Source organism: Trichechus manatus, unplaced genomic scaffold (assembly GCF_000243295.1).
Source record: "Trichechus manatus latirostris isolate Lorelei unplaced genomic scaffold, TriManLat1.0 scaffold00179, whole genome shotgun sequence".
Lineage (NCBI taxonomy): Eukaryota > Metazoa > Chordata > Mammalia > Sirenia > Trichechidae > Trichechus > Trichechus manatus.
The window spans coordinates 2,326,731-2,345,779 of record NW_004444115.1 but is presented as its reverse complement, the minus strand read 5'-3'; positions in this window follow the sequence as shown (position 1 = coordinate 2,345,779).

Genomic DNA, 19,049 nt, shown 5'->3' with positions numbered 1-19,049 from the left:
TCCAGAGTGATAGCTGGAATAGGAAAATCTATAGGTCCCTGGAGTGGAGGACTTGGAAGAGGTGTAGTGAGTCCTTTCAGGAGCCTGATGCGTGAGATTGGATTTCTGGCAGGACTGTTGAGAGTGACACACATTCAAAGCAGTGTGGTAGGCCACAATCTTTGACCGGGACACCTCTGTTTCCGACTCTGCTCAAAATCCAAAAGGCAAGAGATTTGGTTGCTACGCAACGCGTACACTGCCCTTGTTTTCTAAGAAGGAGATTAGGTTTCTAGCAGGGTTTTGACCTGTAGTATTTCTCATTCCGGTTATTGTTGCAGTTCACCCAAATTTTAAAAATTTGAGTCTGTTCTGGTTTTGCTTCCTCAGCCATGACTAAAACAGGAGGAACCAGTTTAAAGCCCTGCTAAACTGTGAGCTTGCTGTGGGCAGACATGTGACCAATTGGTGTCTGAATCATTTGAGTAAGTGCCCAGTGATGGGGTCTTATGCTGAATTCTCTAGAGGACCAAAACCAGTGAAGCGTATATACATACACACACACACACACACACACACACAGAGAGAGAGAGAGAGAGAAAGATTTATTTCAAGGAAATGACTCACACAGTTGTGGAGGCTGGCAAGTACCAAATTCACGACTCAGACGTCAGGCAGGGGGCTTCTCCTAACTCATATGGTTGCAGGGGCTGACAAACCCAAAATTGGCAGGTCAGACGGCAGGGTGCTGGCTCACGTCTCAAGAACTGGAGGTCTGAGAATGACAGTCAGATGCAAGATCTAGAGAGGGCAAGCTTTGACAGAACATCTATATATATTGGATGCAAGCCACACCACCAAGGAAACTCCTTTCAACTGATTGGCTGCTCACATCAGATCACAAAATAGAGGATGATTACATAATATCTGCCAAACCATTAAGAATCATGGCCTAGCCAAGTTGACACATAACCTTAACCATCACAGATGGGATGATGAAAGGTCACCCATCCCACCCACCCAGCCCTGAATACACACTTTAGGCTCCTGATGGAAAGGAAGGAGTTGGCCTCCCTGCCAGGCGGGGAACAGTCCACAGGCAGGATTGCCTGGGCTAGCCTGACTTCTGCCCTCATGCCACGTTAGTGGCCTTGTCGCCAGGGCGAATGCCTGTTGAAGTGTTGTTACCCAAAGCAGGTTCTGCTCTGCGCAACTTCTCATCAGTAAAGACACACTGAGGTGAGGAGGGAGGAAGAACGTTTATTGCAAGCTTGCAAGCAAGGAGCAAGGAGGTGTATACCTCAAACCAAGCTCCCCGAACAAAGGGAGGCAGAACCTTTTGTACAGTCTCTCACAAGGAAGTACATGCAAACATTATGGACTACACAGGCGCAGGCAGAGTAAGACAAATTGCATTTTTTTCTTTGGCATGTAGGCTAATAAACTGGGTTTGACTGTCTTAAGCTACACCCGTCACTTTGAGGACAATGCACCAGAGGGAGCAGGTTCCACTTGGTCTGAGCAGCTCTCAATTGAGCTACACCCAGTGCTGTCACTTAAGGCTTTGTTTGATAATGGCTAAGCAGCTCCTGGCTGCTGTTGGCTATCAGCGAGGCTGGCTGGGCTCCCACCAGTGTGGATAAGGAATTACTCCATTCCCTGGAGCTTAATTTTAAAAATATATTTAGTAACTTCCAAACAAATTGCACAGACTCTCTCAGTTTTATTTGTTTAGTTAGATTAATTCTATTTTAATATTTTCATTAGCCATTTAATTTATTGTAAAACCTGGCACTGCAAAGTAATAAAATTTGTCAAATATTGACAGACAGTAACGTAAATGTCACCCGGCTACAACCATCTGTTTTTCCTCCAAATTCCTCAGGATGGAGAGTTGTTGCCATCAGCTTATTTATGGGCCTTCCTGGGCTGGGGTGTCTGCCCTCAGCCCTCTCCCAGCGCTGGCTAGGGCTGCCGGGCAGGGCTCTTAGGCCTTGGTCACTAGGATCAGACAGAAAGGGGCAGGGGCAGGAGTTCAAATGAAAAAGTCTAAACCACAAACAGAAATGGAGTTCCAGTTTTAAAAATGGATAGACCCCCCACGCCAGCAGGTCCTTCCATGTCCCTGGCCCTAGCCAGGTAAGCCCTCTGCATTTGGACTATCCAAGGCCCTGGGATGGAAGGCACCCCTCCTCCTTGCCAGTCTAGCACCGGAGAGGAGGGGTTGGCCACCAGGGAGCACAGCTGGCCCTGAGGACTCCCACAGAGGCCCTGGAATCAGGCTGGCCTAGAGCTCCCCCACTGTGCCCTGAGGTCGAGGTCAGCTTTAGGATGTAAGAAACCCTGGTGCTGGCTCCTAAGACACCTCCCAGGTGAGCCAGGTGCTGTGTGCTCAGAACAGCTCACAGGCTTGACGAAGGGCAGACCCAGGTGAGCCAGGTGCCATGTGCTCGGAACAGCTCATAGGCTTGACAAAGGGTGGAAGAGGCTGCATAGGCCCAGCTCACTATTATTCACTCCCCGTTGCTAACCGCCACATTGTCTCATGATCTTGTCTTTCCCTCCAGTTCCAGGCTCTACAAAAGGTTTAAGATTAGCCTATGTTCCTCTTTGGAGGGTGGAAAACAAATGATAATGATCTAAGGATGAAAAACCAAACAAAGCACCCATCTTGTGACAAGAAAACCCGGATGTTGCCAGATAACCCCCAAGAATACCAGTATAAGATTAACTCATCTGAGACATGACAACCTCAAGGGGGAACTAACACAAACTTCTAAGACCCATAATCCTGTCCCTATAAAAGCCTTCAGCCAATCTCCAGTTGGGGAGACAGGTTTTTTGGAGGAATCTATTCCCCTCTGTCTCCTACATATAGATATGTAATAAACCTCTTGCTGCTCACCTCATCCCTGTCTCAGAATTGGCTATAGGGCAGGTGGCTCCAATCCGCATTATTGTGGTAACAACGACAGACCAGGTGAGCCAGGTGCCATGTGCTCAGAACAGCTCACAGGCTTGACAAAGGGCAGACCCAGGTGTGAGCCTTGATTCCTCACCTTTAAATAGGGTGAGAGCATGGAATTCCCCGTGAGGGATGCAGGGTGGGTACCCCGCACGCCTGCCCACACCGGGGCCCAAGGTCGTCCCAGCGTTGGTTCCTCTCCAGACCCAGGTCTCTGAGAACCTACTTTCTGAGCGGGGGTGCAGGGTGGATATGTCCTGAGAAGGGACCAGAACAGGAAGCCATAGTCCCACCCCTGACATTTGAATACACTCGGTATCTACACAGTACACAGCCTTAGAATTCCTCTCTCACACCCTGGCAAAGCCAAGGGAACCGCATATATCCCCTGTGCTTGTCAGGGCCTCACAGTGCACAGCCTCCTTACCTACCTCTCTTGCTTCCCCCTGTCTCCCACCTACCTGCATCCACATGTTTGCTTCTTCATGAAAGACCCCCAGGAATGGGGAGGAGAGGAGGTCCCCCAAGCCCCCCCAAGCCCCTTAGGGGACAGAAAGCCAGGCCATCCATTTGTCCAACAAGCAAGAGTGTCAGCCCCTTTGGTGTGCTCCAAGGACATCGAGATGCCCCAAAGAGCTCAGAGCCCAGTAGTAGGCAGACAGGCACTGAACGCCTGCCCCAGTGTCCCGGTTGAAGACAGACAGTACTGAGTCCCTGCCCCGATGTGTCCCAGTGAGGGACAGACAGCACTGTGTCCCTGCCCTGCTGTATCCCAGTAAGGGATGGGCCAGCACTGATTCTCTACCCTGATGTGTCCCAGTGAGGGACAAACAGCACTGTGTCCCTACCCTGATGTGTCCCAGTGAGAGACAGACAGCACTGTGTCCCTGTCCCCCTGTATCCCAGTAAGGGACAGGCCAGCACTGATTCTCTGCCCCAATGCATCCCAGTGAGGGACAGACAGTGCTGTGTCCTTGCCCTGATGTGTCCCAGTGGAGGACAGGCCAGTACTGGGTCCTGTCCTGATGTGTCCCAGTAAGGAACATACCAGCACTGAGTGCCTGCCCTCATGTGTCCCAGTGAGGGACAGACAGCACTGTGCCCCTGCCCTGATGTGTCCCAGTGGAGGACAGGCCAGCATTGTGTCCTGGGGGCCACCATGGAGGTCTGTGTGGACACATCAGAGCACAAAGCTGGTGGCAGGTCTACTCAGAGGACTGGTAAAGGCAGCACTGGTGATGCGTGTCTGGTCAGCAAGGTGGGGAGGAGGTCCCAGGAAGAGAGGACAACGTGAGCAAGGAGTCAGAGGAGGGAATGGTCCTACCAGTTCAGAGAACCCTACACAGCTGGGTTTGGCTGGAGCAGAAGGTGGGAGCGGAGGGGGTGAAAGAAACAAGCCTAGACCTAAGACTGGGAAGAAAGCTCAGCTGCTAGCCTGATGACAGTGAGAAGCCACTGAAGGCTTTGACCTGGGGCAGGCAGCCATGGAGAGGGTTGGAGGAGCGCAGCATGGGGAGGGTGCTGGAGAGGACAGGACAGACTCAGGTGAGACATGACAGACTCTCTCCAGCACCCTAAGGCCTGCCTTGCACGGTTGTTCTCTGTGGTCCCAAGGGCGGGGTCCCACTGAGGCAGGTTACACAGCCAGAATCACCCCAATTGGAGGGCTGTGTGGGGAGGTCATGAGCCCGCTAATACAGGAAGAGTGTCAGTGGACTTAGCAGTCCTTGGTGTTGTCACAGGGGAACCAGAGTCCGGTCGGGCCTCCAACATCCAGCCCAGTAAGTGGTGATCGAACAGCTGCGGATGCAGTCACAGAAAACACACCTGTCCCACAGGGCCTGCCCTGGAATGGGGAAACAGGCAGGACCAAGAAACCACGCACATAACAACAGTGAGAAACAACTCAAGTGCAGCGGTGTGGGACGCGGTACTGAGGGGTGTGGGGCACAAGCAACGTGAGGTGGGGGCAAGCAGGAGAGCACCCTAGGCCCATCCCAGTGTCTTTGCCAGACTCTCAGAGACCTAGGACACACATTTTTCTCCTCTCCCTGGGCTCTCCCAACAAGATGTGCTTTGAAATAGTAACATCGCCACTGTGGCTGCGAAACACCCATTGGGTCAGGCCCTTGGCCCTCCTTCATTTCACAACCTTAGGCGGAATCCCTGGGAGGCAGAAGCAGTTATGCGCTCAGAGTCTGCCCAGTGGCATCTTGAAAGGCATGGCAACCTACTTCTGAAAAACAAGCCACTGAAAAAACCCTTTGGAGCACGGTTCTACTCTGATACACACGGGGTTGTTATAAGTCGGAGTCAACTCTATGGCAACTAGTAACATAACAACTTAAGGTGTGAAGAGCGTTCATTCAACAGGTCACCCACCTGAAGGAGGACACACACAGCCGGGGAGCACCAGGCAAGATCCAAACCCCCGTGCTTCCCCACACTGCCCTGCTCTCAGTGGTGGGGACTCTGCCCTTCCTTGTCCAGGCCCCTGTGGCACCCATCTCCCCAAGACACTCAGGATCCCTCACCACCTGCGGGGCTCCCTTTCCATCTCCCCATAAGCTGCATCGTCAAAGAAATGCCATCAAACATGCCTCAGTGACATTCCCCCATTCTTTATCTACACAGAGTCTTCAGTTACCTCACCAAGTTTTGCTGACATCATCCTCAGAATTAATGAAGCCGTGCAACCCGCCCGTCTCACAGCTCCAGAGGAGAAAACACTGAGTGTGTTTTCACAGCCAAAAGAGCTCATAAATTCTCATGACTGTTGTTGTTGGGTGCTATTGGGTTGATTTCAACCCATAGCAACCCCTTGCGACAGAGTAGAACTGCCCGACAGGGTCTCCCAGGCTGCAATCTTTACAGGAGCAGATTGCCAGGTCTTTTCTCTCAAGAAGCTACTGGGTGGGTTTGAACTGCCAACCTTCTGATTAGCAGTCAAGCGCTTAACCCATAAGATGACTAAACCAAAAAAACAAAAACCAAACCCATTGCTGTCGAGTCAATTCTGACTCATAGCAACTCTATAGGACAGAGTAGAACTGCTCCATACGGTTTCCAAGAAACAGTTGATGAATGCAAACTGCCGACCTTTTGGTTAGCTGCTGAGTTCTTAACCACTGTGCAACCAGGGCTCCATAAGATGACTAGATATGTGTAATTCATGGCCCCAAGCCAAGTATCACCAGCCTCTGAGTAGCAGAGAGAGGCTGTGAGCAGTGGGGACAGCTGCCGCAAGCCTCCTTGGGTGCACATCCTCTGTCTGCCGGCAGAGGGCTCGTCAGTGATGCAGGATGTGGCCCAGGATGCCGTGTTGGGGGAGATGGCAAGGACGCAATACTCCATCTAGTCCTCGTGCCAGGGTGGCTGTGAACAGGAGCCAGCCCGATAGTACAGCACAGGCCCTGGGGATGCCACCTGTGTGTACTTCCATGTACTCATTTTTCAGCTGAACACACTGAGGTCTGAGCAGGTATGACCTTTCCAAGGTCACACACAGGTGGTAAGTGGCAAAGTTGAAGTTTCAAATTCAGATCTGACTACTCCAAAACCCACACTCTCTGCTACACCACTTCTTCTTAAGCCTGGATGAAAATCGGAGGCAACTATTCTCGGGTTGGGTGGAGGTTCACAGGTGTTTATTCCGTTATCATGCCTTATGACTTACATACATGTGGGACAAAGAATTTGGTTTGGGTTTTGTCTCTGATTTCCTGAAAATAACCCTTGGAATTTGCCAGGAATGGAGGCACCTTTGTGTGCAAATGCAGTGGGAGCCCTCAAGACCACGTCTAGGATTAACTTCAGGAAGGGAGGGGGCCTAAGGCAATCAGTCATCCATGTTCACTGCATGCAAGTGCAATGAGGCTCCAATCGTTGGCTGCAAATTAGCCAATAAAAGCCTTGGTCAGGAAAATTCCTTGGAGCTTCCAGAATGATGATACATGTGGGAAGACCTCTGTCGCTGGGGACAGGAAGATCTGAGTGGAGGCCCCCTCCCCATGACCCTCCAACCTCACCTGTGCATCTCTTCATGTATATCCTTTTGTGTTTTTGTTTTGTTTTTTCAGATAAATTAGAGAAGGCCCTTTTCCAGGAGTTGGTGAGTCGTTGCAACAAACTATCAGACCTAAGTGAGTAGTGGGGCCAGTGTTCTAAAGCGGGGGGAATCGCTGGAACTCTTTAACCTGTGGCTGGTACCTGCTGACCTAGCCCCAGGTGAGAGAAAGGGCTGTATAGAGCAGCTGGGGTCTGAACTGTCCAGGGGAGGGAAGCCAAGATTTCCCCAAGCAGGCTTGACACCATAAATTAGTGTCAATAAAAGTGGCATCCAATGCAAAGACTCCCAACTCATTGGAGGGGAAAAGATAAACAGGGTAGGAATTCTGGATGGTTACTTTGGTCAATGTTATCCATAAATGAAACTAAGCTGCTTTTTATAAGTAAATAAATGGCTTTTTATTTTCTGCCAACACTTTGTGAGTGTGCCGGGTGTGTGGCTCAGTCATACTGGATGAACATGGAGCACCCATGAAGTGGTTGATGCCACGGGTGGAATCTTCATCCTACCAGTCATATGACTCCTTGGAGTTTTGAGACAAACTGTGTGAAACCCTATATATGTATATATATTCTTTTGTGTGTGCCAAATATTACTTTTTAAAAGATTGTCGTTGTTACCTCCCATCGAGGCAACTCTGACTCATGGTGAAAAACAGAATAAAACATTGTCCAGTCCTGCATCACCCTCATAACTGCCAGCTTGTTCAAGTCCATTGTTACAGCTGTAGTGTCAATTCATCTCATGCAATGTCTCCCTCGCCCTTGCTGGCCTTCCACTTCACCAAATGTGACAATGTCCTCCTCTAGCGATTGATCCCTCCTGATGATATGCCCAAAGGAAGCAATTCAGACTATGTTCTATTGTTATCCGTAGGGTCTTTATTGGCTAATTTTGAGAAGTAGATTGCCAGGACTTTCCTCCTAGTCTGTCTTAGTCTGGAAGCTCTGTTGAAAACTGTCCACCATGGGTGACCCTACTGGTGTTTCAAATACTGGTTGGGTTGCATAGCCTCCAGCATCATAGCAATGTGGAAGCCGCCACAGATGAAAAATCGACAGAGGGGAGGTGGATTTAAAAGACGATAAATTAAAAATACCAAAGACAACAGAGCAGAGGTTTCCTCTCCTTGCACTCCTGACCATTCACTGTGACCCTAGTGGGGACATGCGGCTGCACACAGCCAAAGGCCTGAGAGAAATCTCCTCAGGACAGGGCAGGGAAGTTTCTGGATCTCCTGGCTGTGATCCTGTTTCTGCCCGGGTCCACTGTCCAGCCAGTCCTGCAGCCATCACCAGGGGCAGCCACAGCCATCATGTGAGGACACTGCAGTCAGGGGTGTGGGTGCCACTGTGACTGGGTTGGCCCAGAACAGCTGTGATCTGCTGGGCTTATTATTTCCTGGCAAACACACCTGCTCTGTCCATCTCACTGTTAGGGAGAGGGAAGAAAAGGTGACTCTCCAGCTCCATTGTAAGCAGTGAGTCAGAGGCAGCCCCACCCACTCATCCAGCTGGAGAGTGTTCTCCTGCTAGCTGAGGGCTTGGGGACTCTGAGGTCACAGACAGATTAGGAGCCAAGCAGTGGGATGGACGAGGGGTAGCCTGGAAGACTGGGAGCTTGTCCAAGGGCAGCCAGCCCAGCGAATGCAGTGTGGCCTGTCAGGAGAGACGGGCCAACTCAATGGACGACCATCCAGATTGCTGGGAGCAGGGAGTGAGACTCTTCACCATCAGTAGGGTCAGCCTGCTTCATCAGACCACATGATGAGAGAGACCACCACACCATCTGCGGTCCACTGACCTTATCTGGTGCCCTGAGAAGAGCATGAAGCCCTTTGATGGAGGGGAAAGTGCTGCCCTAACTGTGCCAACAGCATCACTTACCTGCACAGTGGTCACTGTCTCAGGCCTTGGTTTCCCTACGGGAAAACAAGGGGTTGCCCTGGTGGCTTCTGAAGGATCTTCTCACTCTGGGAAATGGGCAATTCCCTAGCATTCACAGATTCTGATTATTCTTGAAACCAAATTGTCCACACTCCCTAAACCAGCCACAGAGGCGTCACCAGTTGCCCTTTAAACTGGAAAATGCGCTCTCCTCACGGTTCCAATAGGCTGGGCAGCGCTGCTCCTTGCCCCAAGCACTGACCAACCACTCCAGACCAGGATCCAGCAGGCCAGCAGGCTGTGCCCACTAGGATTAACCAGGAAGCAAGGGACGCATGGGCTTGCTTGTGTTTACTTACTAATCTGTAGTGAACAATTTCACATGGGTTTCACTACATGCTTGTAAAACAGGAAACATTGTGCCTACAGATTAGTAAGTAAACACAAGTAAGCCCTTGTGTACCTTGCTTACTGGGTAATCCATCCCTGGGTCCATCCTGCCTGCCATCTTCAGCACTGGAAGCCCCCTGGTGCAGAGCCGCCTGCCTTTTCTTAAGGAGAGGGAGCGAGCGATTAGAACACATGGCTGATGGGCATGCCAGGCTCTGGCCACCTGGGGGACATGAATCGGCCATGAATCAGAGACACAAGGTGGGCTGAGGTGTGGCCCCTGACAAGCCAGAAAGAGCACTTGGAAAGGGGCTGGGGCAGCCACAGCAAAGGTCCCTGCGCACTTCCAGTTCACAGCACCTTTACTTGCCTTGTGTGCCACCGTGGCCGTTGGAGGCCAGGCTGCAGCAAAAGCCCAGGGAGATGTCTAGAGGTCTGTGCTGCAGTTCCAGCGCCACGTCCCTACAGGACCCCCACTGCCCTGTGACAGTGAAGAGGAGGCCCAGGGTCTCGCCAACCCTGACTCTGAGGCATGGCGCTCACATCCAGAAACAACAGCAGTTGGGTCTCCTGTACCTAAAGAGTCTTCCAAGGACTTTGCAAGGAGTTTCAAAGTCCTTTCAAAAAACTCACCTTCGCAGGATGGAGACACCCAGTACCAGCACCCAGGACACCAGTCCTCAGTGGCATTTGGGGCTGGATCTTTTTGCTGCCCATCATCCTGAGGGACACCAGAAATGCAGCTCCCTCTTTTGGACTTTGGCCACTTCTGACGCCGCATGTCCCCTGGGGTGACCCCAAACCCTCCACACTCCTCCTCCTCAGAGTCAGGGATGGCACCGTCTTCCCAGAACTGTATGATTGCTGTGAGAGTGTTTCAGCAGGGTGCCAGGACTTAAATCACATGACTCCAGGGCCAAGGCGCCATCTCTAGTGCACCCGTCCATTTTCCCCACAGCTCACTTGTGCTCCAGTCTGAGGAGCATTTACAGGGTGGAAGGGACAAGGACAATGGCTGCCCTCCGGACCAGTCCGCAGCCTTTCCCCCAGCCACTCTGCCCTATCCCATGCTCTGGGTGTGTGTGTGGCTCCCCGAAGTCACTCAGCCCTGTGGGCCTACAGATGGCTTCCATTGCTGTCATTCTCTTTGGTGTTTTCCCAACGCTTCTGCAGAGAGTGTGTATTACTTTTAAAATCAAGGCAGAAAAGGAAACAATAAGGTTGCTTTGTTTTCTTTATAGGAGAGTTATTCTCAAGTTCACAACCCGAACACACCTTCCTGCAGACAGCTGCAGGAAACCCAGACATGTTTGATTCCCAAGGAGCCCACGTAAAAAGCCCTTCTCATCTGGGAACAATGCTCTGCTTAATCCAAAAACAGACCTTCTAGAGAGACGCCTAAGCTTTATTCTAATTTCAACCCCAGAAAGGCAAGCAGCTCACCTGCTCACACTCAGCCTCCTCATTCCTCTCTCCCAAGCAGCAGCTCTGCACCCCTTGCCCTGCCCCCCACAAGCTCCAGACAACCTGAAGCCTGGCATAGAGAGGTGGCAAGGAGGGTAGCAGAGGTAGGCTGCAGGGTTGGGCTGGGGGGTTCCTAAATGTCTCCCACTCTCAGGGGGACCCTGGTCCCTGACAGCAGAGAGAAGTGCCTGTCGGGTGCCTGAGATGAACTCCAGGGGACCCTGGCACAGGCAGAGGCTGACTTCGTGACCTTAGGCTGTGGAGCCTCACTGCACCATCAGGACCTTCCTCAAGCACCGAGACTTTTCTGACCAAAATGTCACCACAGTGGCCCAGCTGCCCAGGCCATACCTGAGGTCCAGCGAGCAGAGTGCCAAACAGTGCACTCTTGCAGAGAATCTGGGCCCAGGCAGAGAGGCACGGGGCCCACAGCAGCCCCCACTGTGAGAGTGCCCTGTCAGGAGCACAGGGAGAGAAGGTGGTGCCGGGCACTTCTCACACTTTCCCGTGCCAAAGACAGGCATCACACAGCTGGTGAGTCACACCAGGGCTGTCTTTCCTGGAGGGTCCCCTCACCAGAGTTCTGAAGGTCCAGGCTCCAGTCCAGAGCTCGGGGTGGCCTTATGATCTTTTTCTGAGACTGGGAAGGCCAGATCATCCCAGGCAGCTGAGGCCATCGTCACTGGATAGGCAACTCCAGGACAGCTCTGGAGGCTAAGGCTTCAAAGGGAGACCAGGCTTGTGTCCTCCACCCACCATGGAGCTCTTGACAGGACCTTCCAGTCCCAAATGTTCCATGGCCTCAGTTTCCAGGGCTTGTGCCCCCCCAACCCTCCCCTCCTGGCCCCAGAGCTCTGACCTCCCACCAAGCCTATGAGCCATATGTGAAGCCCCCCTTTGAAAATAAAATAGTCTCTAAACGCTACCTACAGGCTCTTAGGGGACATTTTCCATTTCAAAGTGGTTTCCCATCCATCATCTGCTCTTCTCAACAACCTGGTGAGGTGATTTGGAGAAAGTGTCATTCTATCCGTTTTGCAGGTGAGAAAACTGAGTCCCAGTGTACTAGTCAGGGTAATTAGTGCTAGCTGCTATAACAACCAAAACATCAGGCTTAACACAAGTAGACCTTATTTCTTGTCATGCCAAGCCCAGTGCAGATGCTCTGGTCTGCAGCTCTCCTGGGGGCTCAGGTGACCTAGCTCCAGCTTTTTTGTGGTGCCACCATCTTCAAGAGCCTTTGGGGGACTGTGCTGGAACCTCTTCATTCTGCTGGTCAGTGAGTGGAAGTGTGAGGACCACGTGCAGCCACTTCATTCCTGCCTACTTTCCAATGCTCAGCCCCACCCACAAGGTCCCAGCTTTGCTGCAGGGGAGGCCGGAACACCTAATCTCCAGGTGAGTTCAGGAGGAGGAACTTGGGTGGGGAGCCTTCCCAGAAAGGTCCACCACAGGTGAGTGACGGAACCAGGGTTAGATACTCATGCTCCCATCACGCCTCCACTCACCCTCCCATCACCCCTCCACCCACCCTCCCATCACATCCCTCTAAGTTCTGTTTCTGCAACTGGGTGAGAACCAGACTGCAAACTGATATCCACGCAAGGAGCTTTAGCTATAGGATGTTCAATCAATTAAATACCACAGAAGTGTGAGGAGACAGAAAGATAGTTCCATTCCTCTGACAGGAAATTGCGAGCAGTGAGATTAAAACCACATTTGATTTATAGAAAAAATGACTAGCAAATCCTCTAGAGTTGGAGAGTTCCTGTAAGGAGCTGCTGAGGATGGAATTCTCCCTGGGCTGCAAAGCAGCATGTCGAGTTCCAGGAGGCCTGACTTCATCACAGTCTACTTGGATGTGGAAGTCACAGCCACTCGAATACAACAACAGTTGCCTAAATATGAGGCCTCAGGTAAGGGTCTAACAATCAGTTTTTAAAATAATATTTCCTACTCACCGCACCTTTCCACAAGGAGCCCTGAAATCTTTCCAAACAGTAATTAACATCTCCTCAGGAAGTCCCAGGCACGTGGACTCTGCGGACTGACAAATTTTGGAGTCTGTCAGTGGAATATGTGTGACTCAGACACAGCAGCGTGGGGACAGCAGTTCAAGGTCCAAACTGCGAAAGGGAAGGAGCGAATTCAAAGTGCGAGGATGGAGGGGAGCATGCAACCCCGCCCAGACAGAGGAAGGAGGTGGGCAGAGGAATGGGTCCCGGAGAGGGCTGCAGGGTCCAGAACTCTGCTCATGCGAAGAAGAACAAGCGTCTCAGAATAAGGCAAGGTAGGCGGAGATAGGACATCAAGGCCTGGGCACCACGCTCACCAGAAAGTGAACTGAGGCACTCTGTGTCCCCTCAACTGTGGTCCCAGGCTAGTGGCTGGCAGGGAAACGTTGCTGGAGCACTGGGGCCCAGCACCCACAGAGAAACCCTCTGCCCTTGTTAGAAGATAGTCAGTAAGTGCAGCCCACGTTTGGTCAGGGGGACTCCACATGGGCACCAGTACCAGGAGGGAGATCATTGGAGCCTCTTAGAGGCTGCCCACCACACTACCTTTCCTGTGGCAGACGGTATTTTTCAAAATAGGCTACGGTAGTACCTCCCATCCCACAGACACTTCTAGAACCTGGCATGCCCCCCCTCTTTGAAACTGAGTGAACCTTTGTGATTCAGCTATAGATAACTGATAAATTCCCAAAATTCCTCTTTCCAGTGAAGGAGTGGACCGGGGGATCCCAGCCCACCCCTTCCCAGTCCGGGGATGGCAGAAAGAACTCATGAGCCAGGAAGGAAGGTAGGGCTGCTGGGGCAGGAATGAGGTGTCACCCGGCTGGGCAAGTTGGAGCTGCCCAGCAGCAATCTGAAGCCAGGGCCAGGACCCGGCTCATAAACAGCCCCCAAGGACGTGCGCACCTGGCAGGAGTAGGGCACGCTTGACTTGAAAATGTATGCTTCAGCTGCAGACAGCTGTCCCACCCACTGGTGTCAGAGGGATGTCTGAGTTCCCGCACCCAGAAAGCAGCCAGAGACAGCTGTTAGGGATAGCTTAAGGACTGGGCCACGCCTGACTCCCACTCTCTGCTGAGGTGGAAAAAGAAGGAGCCAGGTTCCCACAGGCACTGCACGGGATCCAGCACAAGCACAACGTGAACCTGGCTCTGTTCCTCCAAGTTAGACGTCTGCCCCCATGGATGTGCAGGGAAACTCTCTCTTACACATGACCCTCCCTCCGTGAACTTAGCCCAGTCGAAGGATCCTTCCCATCTTAGACCCAGCCTCTCCAGGCCCATGATGCAAGCAGCTTGCAGAGGGAGGTTGTGAGGCTGTGATAAAGTTGAGAAGAACTGGAGAACTGCTCCCTCCCTCCACAAGCCCTTCAGAACAGATGACAGCAGGGGAAAAGGAGAACCAACCCCACAGCAGCCAGACGGACCAACTCTCTTTACCAAAGTGACACTTTCTGTGATCTATCTCAAGAGTCGGGCGTCCAGAAGAAGAGACCTATTTCATCATTTTGTCAGCAAAGCCACGCACACACACGCACGCACACACAACATCTTTGTTACATTGGTGTAATCATAACCAAACTTACCAATAAGATAAAATAGGACTTTTTTTTTTAATTTTACTTCTAACTTTCAACATGTTGCCCCAAATAACCATGATTGATATAATTGGTTTTATTGAATTTACACATGGAAAATGTTGAATTTGTAAATGTCAGGTTATCTGTATTTTTACAACAAAAAAAATTTCCTATGACACTTGGTCCCTAATTTAAGTGGTATCATTTTAGGTGCCCTTTTTGGTACCAAGTGCCCTGGGAAGGATGCCCTGCACCCCTGATGTGGGGTTGGCTGGGAGAGGGCAGGTGAGAGTGCTTCCCCCAGGTGGGGGAAGGAGGGGAGGACACTGGCTGTACTGGCATGCAGGAATGGCCCACAGAGGAAGCATTTCAGAAAGCCCTTCCTTTAGTTTTGGGGCCGGGACTGAGGAGATCTGGACCACAGAGCTCAGCCAGCTCCAATTCCTGGCAGGGCAGGGCCTGGAAAGGGAACAGACATGCCTGGAATTCCAAGAATGTGTCCCCTTGTGAGGCCTCTGCTTGCTCCCCAGGCTGTCTGGAACTCAGGGCTGGCTAGGACTGAAAGCCCATCCCCTCCCAGAGATGGGAAGAAACTCATCTCCCCCACACCCATTCTAGCTTGACAGTGCCCTCTGCACACACTCAGCCAGGAGGGAGGGGCTCTGGTGTCCTGCATGCATGCGTGCCTTGCCAGGATGTGTCCAGGGGGAACACTGGCTCCTGTCACCCCGTGAAACTGCCGCCCCAGTGACAAACCCCAAGGCCGAGGTCATCAGAAAGAGCTTCTGCCCAGCTCACACTCCTTCTCCAAGGGGTGGACACCGTGGGAGGGTGGAGAGGGGCCAGATCAGGCCTCACCCTCCCCTCCAACCCTACTTCCTATGACCCTCCCCCCCACCAAACTGCAAATTCCTGCCCTTTCCACACCTTCTCAGTCAGGGCCCTGCAGACCAGGTTGGACATCTTCTAGCCCCTGTGGCTCCTGCCAGTCTGGAGACTCTCCGGCACTCCCCCTCAGGACCTTGGGCAGAGGGGTGGGGGAAGCTTGGGCAGTAAGCTTATGGAAGAGTCTGAACTCAGTAGTTCCTATACAAAATGCTTTAATTTTTCCTCCAATCACTGCCCCAGCCATGTTCTGCCAAATCTCTTTGGGTAGATCCCAGTATACAAACTCCAGTCCAAAGAAAAGGATCCATAGAGCCCAGAGCAGTTTAAAACCTCATCCTCACGTCCACAGCCCTCACAGTCCTACCTCTCCCAGAGGCCAAGGCCATGGTTGTGCAGGGCAGGGAAGAGAATTAGGGATCAGGGAGAAAAGGTCCTGGATCTGCCTCCCTCTCTGAGGGAGTGCTCAGACTGCTCCTCCCTGGGGTGGTCCGAAGGGACCCTCTCACTTAGAAGGATATGTACATGAATGTCTCCAACCAGTTAGCGAGAGACAGCTCCAGCTCACCGCAGGGTCAAACTCACACAAACAGAAGCTCTCTGAGTCCTCAATAATTCTGAAGAGTGTGAAGGGATCCTAAAATCAAAATTTTGAGAACCACTGCCGTACATCACCCCTGCCCAAATAATGTGCAAAGGGCTGTGTTAGGCACCATGGGGATGTGGGAGGCAGAGAACATGGCCCTGCCTTCTGGGAACTTGAATCTAACTCGCACAAGTGAAGGTTGAGTGGAGGGTGAGGCAGAAAGTGAGGTGGGAGGGCTGAGAAGGAGATGGTGACGCTTGTGGTCAGGAGGGGACTGGAGGAGCAGGCCTTTAGCTAGGGGTCAGTGCAGAGAAGGTGTTGAAGGACCAGGGTTCAAATGGAACTGGCTGTGACCTGTCCCAAAGTCACTGCTGTCCTGGATTGCCTTGTGAGCCACATTCCACTCCGAGGACATCCAGGGTCCCACTACAGGGGGTATAGTGAGCAGGGGCCAAATGTTTGTTTGAAGAATGATTAACGGAGGAAGACCCCTCCGGGAGGAGGCTGACTCCGCTGAGCAGGTCAGGCTCCTGTTTACTCACTGACCTACAGCTCACCTTTACCCACTAGAGCTGTGAGCAGAGGCCCATCGGACCCAATGACTACCCCAGTCTCGCCATCGCTCACCATGCTTTTTCTGAGCAGCTCCACCTGGCCAGCCCTGATCCAGGAGTGGTCGCCCAAGAAGAATAAGGTGGCCCTGCCCTTGAGCAGCTTGCGGGCTGGCCAGGGAGGCACATGGGGAACCCAGAGGAAGGGGAGGGGAGGGGTGCTGCAACAGTTGGGAAGGGCATGGAGGAATGTCTTCCAAAGGAAGGAATATGTACAGACTATGAGAGAGCAGTAGGAATTCCATGCCATGAGGACGCAGATGCTCTGGGGCTGGGAACCGGCACCAGCGAAGGTATGGCCAGCCTTAGGTCAGTGAGGCCAGACTTCCGGGTGCCTGGAACCCAGTACAGCCACAATGGCATCAAGGGCAAAGCCACAGGCCGAGCATGTGCAGGAGACAAGGGCTGTTGAATGCAAATTCCTGTTCATCACCTAGCTAGGAAACAAAGCTGCCAAAGTTTCCTGTCCCAGGGAGGCCCAGTAACCTGGTCCTTGTGTGTCTCGAATTCTCTGTTGTTTTCCGTCTGCCCAAAAATTTCTCCCCTCCCTCACTTCCCATAACACTAGGGCAGGCATGACCCAGACCTGCTGAGCACCTCCTCCCCCTCCCTCAGCGAACTACCTATGTGTACTCTGTTGGGGGAAGTTCTCTCCTGGTACACTAGGCTGTGAGGAGGTAAGCTTGGGACTGCTGACAGCCATCTCCCCCGGCCACAAGTAGGGGGCCTCAGAAGGAAGACCAACCCACGGGAGCAAGCAAACCAAGAGCAAGAGTGAGCCGGGGCTGTCTCTGGAGACCCCCTAGTCTCCTAGTCCTGGGCCTCCAGGGTGAGTGCCAATAAATGCCCTTTTGACTCACGCAGAGTGGAAGTGGCTTCATTTCTGTGACTTGTAACTAAATGTCACATTTTCATTTGCAGAAGTACAGCCAGCAGTGGAGAAATGAAGGAAGAGGTGGTCAAGAGGGGCAATTAGCAGTTTCCAGGGCTAACAGTGAATAGGCAAACTCTACATGCTTGGCACAGTGTCACTTCATCTATGTTATCCTTACCTCTGCTTGTTGAGACTTCAAAATGTGTCCAGTACCCTTTATACAAACCATCCCATTTAATTCTCTCAGCCCCGCAAGACTGGCTGGATCTGTCCAGGCAAAACAAGAACAGTAGTCACCCTAAATCTGTTGGTTGACTGCCCACCACCCATTTCTCACCTCCCCTTTCCCAAAAGCCCCCAGCTCCAGGAGGGAAAATATCTAACATAAGCTGAGCCCCATGTCAGGTCTGTCTGACTCCACAGCTCTCAGCACCAAAACCTGGAGGTTAAGTGTGAGAACCTATGAGTCTCAGACACACAGTCAGAAACAACACTATGCACCTTTGAAAAAGTTAGAAGAGGGGAAACTGGAACGAGGTTCCCAAGATCTTGACTTATAAACACGTTGTGACTCACTGGGCAAAGTAAGGCACCACAATCAGCCACTTGCCTCATTCTGCCTGAACTTTGGAGACCTCACCATTGGCCCATGGTGCTGCAGGATGACTGGGGCAGAGAGAGGCAGTCGGAGTCCTCTCTGGGTGGCGGTGGGAGTGAGGACCAGCTGGGGTAATGGCCCTCAACCTACTGGGTTTGACAGCCAGGAAAGGGTGTGAGATGGGCCTTCCAGCTCACGCCCTCATGCACAGGCAGCCCCCAGATTCTCAGTCGCAGGAACAGAGAGGAGCAGTCCTAGAGTGGACATAGGGTGACCAACATCTTGGTTTGCCCAGGACTGAGGAGTTCCCCAGGATAGAGAACTTTCAGTGCTAAAACCAGTTGGTCACCCTAAATCTGCTGGTTGATTGCCCACCACCTACTCCTCACTTCTCCTGTCCCAAAAACCCCCAGCTCCAGGAAGGGAAATATCTGATATAGGCTGAACCAATCAGCCAATTCCACCCACTTGGCTTCAGTGACTTGTTCAGGTGTGAACATGTGACCAAAGTTGGCCCAATCAGAGTGAATCTCCAGACTTTTTGCCAGGAATTCTAGGACACAGCTGCTTTCTCTAGCCTTAAATCGTGTGACTATGCAGGGATGAGGCCTGTACCTGCAGCCATTTTACTATCACGAAAGAGGTCAGCCTGGGATAAGACAGGCCCATAGAGTTGAGCACAAGTAAGAGAATCAGGGAGAAATGAAGACAGAGTCCTTGGGTTTTACTTGTAGGAAACAATGTGGCAGGGACTGCTAATTGCCTACCTGATATCCATTTTCTTCTTTATGATCCTTTGTAATACCAAAACCCATTGGTGTTGAGTCAATTCCAACTCAGAGCAATCCTATAGGACAGAGTAGAACTACCCCATAGAGTTTACAAGGAGCAGCTGGTGGATTTGAACTGCCAACATTTTGGTTAGCAGCCAACATTTTGGTTAGCAGCTATAACTCTTAACCACTGCGCCACATGCCACCAGGGCTCCTCCTTAGTAATAGAAATTTGATTTTTCACAGCAATGTGACCATGGGAAAAACTACATCTCCTAACCTCCCCTGATGCTACTGGACCATGAGACTAAGTCCCGACCAATGGTATGCGGGTGGAAGTTGCTGGGTGGGACTTCCAGTAAAGCTTTTTTCAAA